Here is an 8,907-nt window from a genome sequence, read left to right on the forward strand (position 1 = left end):
AAAGAAAGAAAGAAGTAGTTCAGATACAGGTGAAAAACTAAGTTAAATCCACAACTTACACTTATGTCAAAATAAATTCTAGACAGATGAAAGCTTGAATGCAAAACACTAAACTAGAAATACCTCAGGAAAAGATAGGGGTGCCTTTACCAGACTAGAAGCTCAAGGAGGACAACGAAATGACTGAAAAAGGAAAACGTTCATTGAACTTCACCACAAAATATGAAAAATTTCTGAACATGAAAAGCCATCATAAACAAAAATTGAAAGATTAAGAAAGAACTTGCTGCAGGCACACAGATGAGGGAAGAATTCATGCTTTAAAATAAAGATTCCGATTGATGACTGAGAAACACATCAAAACCCCAAAAAACCCCAGCATGGGTCCAGCAGTCACAGAAGTGTGGCCATGCTCGGCACGGCTACGTGGAGGCTGACTACAAGGCTGCCACAGGGCGAGACCAGGCTGGGCAGGGGGCAGTGTGGTCCGCAGGAGGTGGTATCAGTGCTGGAATGGGTGCAGTGAAGGGCCCCTGCAACCCCCGGGTATCAGCATCACTCCTGCATTGCCTTCCAGCTCCCCTTTGTCAGGGGGCCCCACAATTCTCATCACTGGCTTACAGTTCTACGGTTGGTCACTTTCTCTGTTTGTTGCTGCCTTCTTGGCCAGGCCAGGGACTCCTCTACAGCAGGCCTGTGTTTGATGGGGTCACAACACTCAGCTTCTGATGTGGAGCTCAGCAACTGGGTACAGAATGGCTGAAGGCAAATATGGGAGATACACGGCCCCTTTCCCAACAGAGTCGCCAGGTCTCCCTTTCCCCTTCTCCCTCTTAATGTGGACAGGGCTATACCCCAGGGACCACAGAGCAAGGAGCCCCCAGCTAGGACCCAGGTTCTGCTCCCGTTTGTGAAATGGCCCCAGCCTATAGAAGAGATGGCACTGATGCCACAATGAGTATTCCAGTGCCCAGGGCAGACATGAGCAGTCAATTGCTATGGCAGACAAGAATAATCAATGACCACACTTGAGAAGAACAGGACAGGACAGACACAAAAGAGAGGAAAAGGCTGAGAGAGACACAGAGAAGACCAGAGGAAAGGTGGGAGAAGGCCAGGAGCAGGAGACAGAAAGGGATAAACAGGGACAGGAAACAAGCAAGCAACACTGGGAGACCAGGCAAGAGTGGCAGGCAGGATAAGGGAGACCCTGTGACCAGAGCTATCATTCGGTGTTTGGCTGGTTGGCCAACCTGACGTGTGGTGGCCTACCAGAAGCTAAGGAGGGTAGGGACCAGCACCCTGCCAAACTCGCCCCCAGATACCACGTCACACACACCACAAGCAAGGTCATGGTCTGCGCCCTGGATGCAGCTTGAGCCTCTTTACCCCAATCCAGAGGCCCCACTATGGCCCAACAGCCTGCCACTGAGCTGCCAGGCCTGACCTTGATCGACCCAGGTGGGATACCGCCAGGTGGCAGCAGAGGCACAGCTACCACCAGCCAGCTGGCAGCTTCCCACGCCCACAGTCATGTGGGATAGGGAGGAAGGAGCCAGGCCCTGTCCCCCCCTGTCCTTGGCACAGAGCGCTGAGGAGTCTGGAGGCCTTGGGGCTCCTAGGTCTGTGGCCACTATCTTCTCACCACACAGCATGGCACTGGCTGGGCCGGGTCATCCACCCTGGATACTCAGGACCACTGAGCATCCACAGGGCTGGGTTGGCCAAGCCTCTCATGGAGACAGCACCCGGTGGGGCAGGAGCAGATGGCTGGGTTGGGGACTGGACACGCATAGCAGAGGGACAAGAATGAGCAGAGGCACTCTCATTAGCTATCACCACTCTGTAAACACAACTACTGCAGCAAACTCTGCCAGGCCAGTGTGCTGGCAGTACATACTTTCCCATCATTCAGAGGGATCTGGAGGACACAGGGAGCATACTGCTTCCCGACCATGCCATACTTTCCAGGCCTTAGCTTCACTGGAGGAGCGACTACCAGGGAAACCTACAAACACTGGTAATGCCCAGGACCACGGGCCAGCATGTCCCCAGCTGGGAGCTCTAGTCTCCCTTGGGCAGCAAAGACCACCTGAGCTAAGAGCCAAGCTGGGTAGGCTATGCCGAGCTGAGCGTGGCAGGCCTCCAAGTCAAGAAAGGTGAAGAACAGATCCAACCAATGTCCTGGTATTAGCCTCCGGAGTGAGGATGACCAGAAGCATCCACCACCCCGGGGCCAGCCCTCTTTCAGTCACACCTGCCAGGCCCAGGAGGACACTCTTCTGTCCCATGCAAAGAGGGGGACGGCCCCAGGCCAAGCTCAGGACACTTACCTGTCTTGAGGGGAGATCAGCATGTCCAAACACCCATCCTGCCAGCCCCAGCTCCTGCAGGGAAACCACAGGGTACCCTGTGAGATCAACCTGTTGGGATAAGTCCCTTTTGGATGAGGCCAGACCCCTGGTGGGGCAGTGTCATCCCGGACCCTGAGGTCATCTCACAGAGCTCCTGACATGAGCCCATACCTTCATGCATGTTCTCTTATCCCCACTCGACTGGAATCATGGTGTCTGCGGTCCATGTCAGACTATCACCATCCCTTAAAAATGTTTCTACCTCTGTTGGCCTTCAAAACTGTGACTGTTCAGCTGAAGATGGATAATAATTTCTTCCCCATTCCAGAAGGCCGGGTGTGCTTCATTGTGATAAACAGTACAGCAAGGAGAACTTCTGCACAAGGGTCCCACTGCCCCCCACATCAACACCTGCCTAGCTCTGCTCTCCTCTCCAGGAACCCATTCCTGCCTTGTGTAACAAGCCATCTGCCTGTCCTGATGCTTCTTGGGGCTGCCCTAAGAACCCACATTCCTATTGGTCAGGCAGCCCACTTCCAGACCCTGGGACCAAGTGGCCAGAGTTATGGCTATGTGTCCCTTACACGTAGGAGCTGCAGCCCCCATGGGCTTCCTATCTCAGCCCATGACCCAGAGGACACATTCTGTACCTAAGGCTAGAGACCAGGCCAGAGAGCGTTCGCATCAATAAAAATGAAAAACAGGGTGGTGGTAGGCACTTGGCTGGCTAGTTGATAGAGCATGCAACACTCTTTAAGATTTATTAATGTATTTGACACAGAAAGAGAGAGAGAGAGAGAGAAAACAAACAGGGGTAGTGGGGAGAGAGAAGCAGGCTCCCTGCTGATCAGAGAGTGTGATGTGGGGCTCCATCCCAGGACCCTGGGATCATGATCTGAGATCAAGGCAGATGCTTAATTGACTGCAACTCTTCAAGCCCTGTGGGTGTAGAGATTACTTAAAAATAAAAATCTTTAGAACTGCAAACCAAAGCCAGGGTGGCACAAAGAGGAGGAGAGGTCTGGGTCAAACAAATGGAAAGCCATTCTGGGGATGGTCAGAGGTGATAGAAGCTCTCTCCCCCGGGCTCTATAGTGTTTTCCAGACTGTTTCTCTATCAAAATCTTCCTTTGTGGATGTGGCCGGGGTGGGGGCCCCGAGGGTAGGTGTCCCTGCCTCCCAGCAGCCCCTCCATCACCAAGAGGGGCTCTGAGTCATGGTGGGATCGTGGGAAGATCAGGATGCATGGGGCTGAGGCAGGAAACACTAGTGGCCTGAGCCAGGCAGTTGTGCGTGCATGCACACGTCTGTACTTGAGCACGCTCACTCTCGTGTGTGCCTGGGATGGCAGTCTGGGAGGGAGCCTGCCCACCCACAACAGCCGCTCCGCCTGCAGCAGAGGACCTGCTGTTCCCACCCTGAAGTCTGAGGCTCAGGAAGCAGCTCAACTTGCAGTGTGACGTTTCTGGGACACTTCTGTTTTTGGCTTAAGCGTTCACATAGGTTTTGTCCCACAGAGAACCACATGCCTTTCTTATCAGTCCAGATAACTGTCAACCTCCCCCTCAGTGCTGGCCCTGTGCAGAGCCTCACAAGGCGCTGGCTATGTGCCCTCATGTCACTCTTGCTAGGGGCCTTGGATTGGCCCAAACCCCATTTTACAGATGGGCAAACTGGGTCTGGGATTTGAAATTAGGTCTTCCTGTTCGCAGTGCCTCCACCTCAGCTGGGGATATTTGGCCACAAGAAGAACATGCTCCCTCCTTGTGGGGCTCCAGCCAGGTGAAGAGCTCCATAAACAGAAGAGAGCCAGTAGTAGACACCAGTGGGGGGAGGGGAGTGGGGCATCAAAGGCTTCTTGCAGGAGGAGAGTAGGGGAAATGGGAGGCTCCGGGGGATGCAGGGTGGTGGTGGTTTGGGGAGGCATGGGTCCCAGGGTGACACTGTGTAGGAGGTAGGGGCAGGGCAGAGCCTGACAGGAGCCCTGAGGGAGCAGACAGAGTGAGAGAACGAGAGACAGGATTCATGATCAGAGTGCAGGGTTACCTGTCTCGGCTATCCCTTCTTAGCAAACCCTCAGGGCTGATCTGTAGGCTTTGGAGTCACTTACTTGGCCGAGGACTCCCCATCCCGAACTAGGAGCTTTGGGGCTAAGGGAGCCACCAAACCTCCCTCTTACGGGGCTCCCTCCCCCAAATGAGGAGGATCCTGAGAAGTGAAATAACTCTACCCGGCCATTTAAGCCTAAGCCTATCCACACCATGGGCCTCCCCACAATGGAGTGACCTGAAAATCTGTCCAGTCTGCCCCCACCCTTGGAAGGCCTGTGGCATCTCCGACTGGGGCAGGAGCCCAGCCCACCAGGGTTGCCAAGCAGCCAGGCCTGAAAAGCCATGGTCGGGTCGTGTGTCCCTGGCACTAGGCAGCTCCACGATCACAAACCAAGTCTAGATGAGGGATGGGGCCCCGGCTGGGCAGGCAACTCAGGGCTATGGCAGGTAATGAGGACCCCAGGTGGGAGTGGCAGGGGTGGTGGTGAGGGGGTCAGGCAGGTCTTTCTAGAAGCCTGTTCTGCATGCAAGCCTCACGTCCTCCTCCACCATGACAAATCCTAACACGCTCCTCCAGGCCGCTGTCCACTTTGGGTGCAATGTGAAAAGACACCAACTTCTGTGGCACCATCTTCAGAGATTAAGTGGAAGAGGCCCAGCCTTGCCCTGACAGGCTGACTCAGGGTCTGCACCCGCACCCTTAGATGGGGGCAGGGTCAACCAACGGAAGTCAAAGGGTCACCTGGGGCACAGGCCTGAAGGAGGCCTCCCTCAGGGCCTGGTTTTCATGGTCTTTGCCTGAGCCTGTGCTCAATCACCCGGCCATTCAGGCCCGGGGTCTCCCCTTTGCCTGAACTAAAGGCAGTGAGGGGCTCTGGGGGCTACGGAGGGCCTCACCCCGGGGATCCTTGCTCCTCTCCAGCTCTGTACCCTGGACAGGCAGTCTGGAAAAAGCAGAGCTCTGGGCTCCCCACCAGGTTCCTCAGGAAGGATCCCAACCCTGAGGGCGGCTGGGTGGGGCTAGTCTTGCCTGCCATGGCAGGCCTGGGTGCCCTCTGGTGGCAGTATCCACTAGTCGCTACCTTCCTAAAGGCCGTTGGCTCCTCAAGATCCACTGGGGCAATGGGAAAAGTCTGTGCGGGACACAAGGTTAGGAAAGGGATGAGGGACAGATGTGGATGAAATGGGTGTCCACCGCTCTGGACTCATCCTCCTAACCCGTGAAATAAACCGAACTGTGCAGTTGTCCCAGTCAGGAAAGCCCAATAAGGGATTCCTGACCCTGTGTTCCCTCTAGTTACTTCCTAATTCTGGGTCTCCTGCTGAGCAGCCCAAGACTTTATCACTATCCTGACCGAAGCTGGTGGCAAGAAAACAGATGCCTTCCCTCCAACTTGAGCCGCCACTGGGAAGTCCCCAGAACCCCCGATGGCCCCCTGGGCAGTCCACAGGGCTTGCCCCACCCTCCGTCCCTCTGCCGAGGCCAAACTAGGGCACAGGGCAGCTGCTAGGGACTGGCTAGGGTTTTGGCATGCCTGGTGTTCTTGCTCCCCAGCTGTGTGTCACTCCTGGATCCCCTCGAAGGTGCAGGACCCCACTGTTCATGCCCCTCAGGCCTGTCTCTTGGGGTGAAGTGGGTGTGGCAAATCTACCCTGAATCTTTATGTAGCACAAACAGGGATGCCTTCATAGAACCTCAGAGAGGCAGAGACCTTGGTACTGGGAAGAGACCTGACAGGCCACCTCTGGAGGCGGCACCATGCAACCCCAATGTGGCATGGGGAAGCTAACTGAGCAGGACTGAGAGCTGGCCCAGTTTACTTCAGAGGGTCGTGGTCTGCAGGTACTCGTGTCTATGCAGAAAAGACTGTGAAGAAGAGCATGGCAGAGGGTGGCTTGGCTGTGAACCAAGGACCAGAATCCTGAGCATAGTGAACACTCTGGACCCAGACCCGTGTTGGGTGCCACTGGACCACAGACTTGAGGGAGCAGGGGACAGACACAGTACTGGGAGTGGGAAAGGGCAAGGCTGTGGGAAAGGGTGTGTTCTGAATTCCCAGCTCCACATGCTATGGCCAGACCCAGGGCCTACTGGCCATGGGTGCAGTATGCCGTATAGAGGTCTTTGATTGTATCCTGTGTCCGGCACCACCTCAGGTTCAGAGATACACTGAACACAAGACAGGCATGACCTGCTCTGGACCAACAGACCTCTGGTGGTGGCCTGCTTCTCAAGTGGAGGCAGAGGGAGGGGATGGAGGTTCTCAGTCCACCTCTGGTGCATGTCCTCACAGGGAGATGTTGCCCTTACATCACTGAACAGCTCATCTCCCAACCCCCTGTGTTTATAAATCCTGACTCGGTGCATGTCCTGCACAGTGATGTAGATGACAACTGGAATGACTGCGAAAGAGGCGTAACCACCCGAGGTTACACTGAGAGCCTACCCCAAAAGGAAGTGATTCTTTTCTCTTGTTTCTAAACATGCCTGGGTCTAGAGGGAAAACAACCAGAGTCCCTGAGCTCTTTTTTCAGCGATACGTTACGCACAGGTTAGAAACAGTGACATATTTTAAGCACCCAACATTTAATTAAAGATTAAAATGGGAAGGCTCTGGATCTCCGGCCACCTGCCCTGGGGCCACACCCCAGCAAACTCCGGCTGAGTACCACCCCGAGTGGGGAGGACCCACCTCTGCCAGGGGCCCGGTGTCCCACCGAAGGGACCCAAGGGTGGCGGAACAGGGGGATCCCCGGTCAGGGAGGCCCGGTTCAGGGCAACAAGCAGGGACTCCGGGCATCCCCTCCCTCGTCCTCTAGGCGGCGGGAGCAGCAGGAGCTGGGACATCCCCTTGGCCCACCGTGCCCCAGAGGGTTCCAGTGCCGCGCCGCCCCAGGAAAGTTCCCGGGCCCCGCCGCCCCTCGGGCCCCTGGAAAGTTTCCGTGGCTGCTGGACCCCAGCTGCAAGGCGCCCGGCGTCGCGTTGGGCGGTCAAGGCTGCGGGTTCCCGCCGCGTCTCGGCGGGGGCGCGCGGTACGGGGTGCCCCGGCCCTGTTGGCCACGGCCCCGAGGCCGCGCACAAAGGGACCCGCCCCCGTGGCCCAGGGTCTCGCGCACCGCGGCGCGGGCGAGGGAGCAGGTGGGGCGGAGCCCGGATCCTCCCCGGGCCGCGATACCCGGCCGGACTTCGATTCCCCGTCTCAGCCGCCCACCTAGACCCCGTCCCCTGCTGGACCGCAACCTGGATCCCGTCCCGGATCTCCGGCCTCGTCCCAGTCCCGGCACCGACCTCTGGACCCCGCCCCCCGGCCCGAGCCTACCTGGAGCGCGGCGTGGGCGGCCCCGCAGCGTGGCCCCCGCCCCCAGACGGGCGGCCCCGGGTCTCTCGGCGCACCGAGCGCGGCGTCCTTAGGGTGCCGCGCGGTTAGCGGCCCGCAGGGTGCTCAACTCGGACCGGTGCGGGGGCGGACCCCTCCCGGGCCCAGCGTGCAGCCCCGGGAGCAGCCCTCCCCGCCCCTCGCGCGGCCCGTGCGCAAAGCGGGTCTGGCCGGCTACGCGACCCTCTGCCCCGCCCCATCCGAACGCGAATTTTCCCATTGGCCGGGAGACCCAGCGCGGCCCGGCAACCGGCGCCGATTGGACGGGCGCTGGCAGACGCCGGCTTGCCATTGGGCTCCCGGGGTGTCCGTCCCGGCCGACGACCGGCCCCTTCGTGGAGTGGCCGAGGCCCCGGCACCTGCCGGTACCGCTGCGGCGGCCTGGGAGTCGGGGCCGCCCCCTCTCGGCCGCGTTCGAGGACGTCCCCGGAGCGTCCGGCCCTGAGCGGGGATTGACAGGCCCCCGCGCCCCTTCCCCGGACTCCAGGCTCGCTGCCTCCACCATTGCCCCTAGCTCGCTGGAATCCTTCTCCCGCGCCAGCTGTTCGCCGGGCGCTGCGTGCCGCGCCCTCCTGTCAATATTGATCTAATTGTATTCTTCACACAATCCGCGAGGAAGAGTTTGCTGCTTTCCCATTTTACAGATGGGAAACTGAAGCTCAGAACTGTTCTTGCTTGCTTTAGATCACCGGAACTCAAACCTCCCGGTATTGGGGGTTCTTCCACCCCGCGGTTCTCACCGAGGGGCAGAGGTCCGATCTTAACTCAGCGAGGCTGGATAGAGAGCCGTATTTCTGAGGGCGGGAAGGGACTTTCGGTGAAATAGAGGTTTTCCTCCTCCACCGGGCCTGAATCTACGGACATCTTGGCTCAGCCCACTCTGTAGGACTGCCACAGGACTGCACTCCCTCATCTCCGTCACATCACCACAGCTCAGAGCTTGGGAAGGGGTAGGGGGAGGAGTTTGTGAGTTTATCACCGCCCCTTCTTCCTGGTGTCCCATTTCCTCCACCCTACCCGGGATCTTGGAGGATGCCTGTGGGGTGCAACTACTTGAGCAGAATTTCACACAGGTTGCATTTTTCTGTCAGGTGGAGAGCAGCCCCCTGCTCCCTTCAGGGACGC

The 8,907-nt window shown here is 57.8% G+C and overlaps 1 protein-coding gene across 11 annotated transcripts in view; it reads right to left on the reverse strand.

The window, feature by feature from the left end:
• ARVCF (ARVCF delta catenin family member) overlaps nt 1-7,943 on the reverse strand; it is a 76,631-nt gene extending 68,688 nt beyond the window's left edge. For 10 of the 11 annotated variants that reach the window (XM_059409095.1, XM_059409085.1, XM_059409083.1 and 7 more), the window contains exons 1-2: nt 7,726-7,942; nt 2,334-2,387 (exon numbers count right to left, since the gene is read on the reverse strand). The gene's annotated coding sequence lies outside the window, so the exon portion shown is untranslated. Of the gene's footprint in view, nt 1-2,333; nt 2,388-7,725 lie in introns of all 11 variants that reach the window. The other variant, XM_059409091.1, reaches the window with a different exon arrangement.
• Nucleotides 7,944-8,907: the final 964 nt, after the last annotated feature.

This window comes from Mustela nigripes, chromosome 8 (genome assembly GCF_022355385.1).
Source record: "Mustela nigripes isolate SB6536 chromosome 8, MUSNIG.SB6536, whole genome shotgun sequence".
Lineage (NCBI taxonomy): Eukaryota > Metazoa > Chordata > Mammalia > Carnivora > Mustelidae > Mustela > Mustela nigripes.